Here is a 1,274-nt window from a genome sequence, read left to right as displayed (position 1 = left end):
AAATTCTCATTCAGAGCAGTGCAGAGTTGTGAATGATAGTATCTGAGGGGAGAGGGGAACACATGGCAACTTTAGGAAGCTCACCTGCCCTCAACCTCTATCTCAAACCCAGCCTTTTACACATGAGCTTATAGCAGTTCTTCGCATCAGCTATTTTAAATGTGTATGCAAGCCCAGCTATTTTAAATGTGTACGCAAGCCATATGTGTCTCATTAATCACAGTTACACAGTTTACAAGATGCTGTGAGACAATTAGAGTTCCCTTTACTCAGACGTGAGCAACATATTTTCATGTATTAACCTCAATTTCTCTAGAAACTGCAATCCTGAACTTCAAGTTGTAGAACTGGTACAAGAGTCAGTTATCTAGATGTATGGGGAAGTCATAAAGAGGTTCACTCATTTTATTTTATTTTATTTATTTTTTTAACACCTACAGCACCTAGTATTCCTAGGTGGTCTCTCATCCAAGTACTAACCAGGCCCGATCCTGCTTAGTTTCCGAGATCAGACGAGATCAGGCATGTTCAGGGTGGCATGGCGGTAGACGGTTCACTCATTTTAAATACTTACTGTTCCCTAAGAAAAATATTTCTTTTGAGATTTCTGCTTTTGGTTAAGGTGGAGTTACAGAGACCAATTGATTTATCTTTCCACGTGAAAGTACCTTAAAAGCAGACAAAATATATGAAACAGTGATTTGCAAGATGCTGAACCTCAGGTGAAGGACAGTGATCCTTGAAAGGTTTGGTGTGCTATATGATTGCCCAGGCTTACTTTCTCAAGAGTTTTCACACCATGGCATAGGGAGAGCCCAGCTGACTACCAGCTGTTCATGGGGAGGTGTCTCACTGGGGCACACTCCACTACAAAACTGGCTGAGGGGGACACTACAGGAAGCTAGTGGCCAATAGATACTGCTTACCACCATGCACTGCAGAAGCTGGCTGTGGAGAAGGTGAGTGCATGGCAGGACCCTGGAAATGGAGAACCCATAAGCACTGCAGACTCCAGGCACTGGGGTAGCCCAGCCACACGCACTACAGGAGTCAGATGTTAGGGAACCTCCTGTGCTACTGGGCACTAGCAAAGCCACATGGGCTGTAATACCCACACACTGGGAGTGCCATATGCACTACAGGAGCTACACACACGCTCCTGCAGAAGCCTGGCACCAGATAATCCTTGTATACTGCAAGAGCCTGCCTAGCCAAGCACACTGGAACTAGAAAAAAATCCCTTCTTCCTGAAATCTTCCAGCGCCCTCTACTGA

At 45.0% G+C, this 1,274-nt stretch overlaps 1 pseudogene; it reads right to left on the bottom strand.

Annotated features, from left to right (window-relative positions):
• Window positions 1–431: 431 nt before the first annotated feature.
• Window positions 432–550, bottom strand: LOC111735403 (annotated as a pseudogene).
• Window positions 551–1,274: the final 724 nt, after the last annotated feature.

This window comes from Pteropus vampyrus, unplaced genomic scaffold (genome assembly GCF_000151845.1).
Source record: "Pteropus vampyrus isolate Shadow unplaced genomic scaffold, Pvam_2.0 Scaffold1000000189, whole genome shotgun sequence".
Lineage (NCBI taxonomy): Eukaryota > Metazoa > Chordata > Mammalia > Chiroptera > Pteropodidae > Pteropus > Pteropus vampyrus.
Note: the sequence above shows the minus strand (reverse complement) of the source record. Positions and strands in the feature narration are given on the sequence as shown.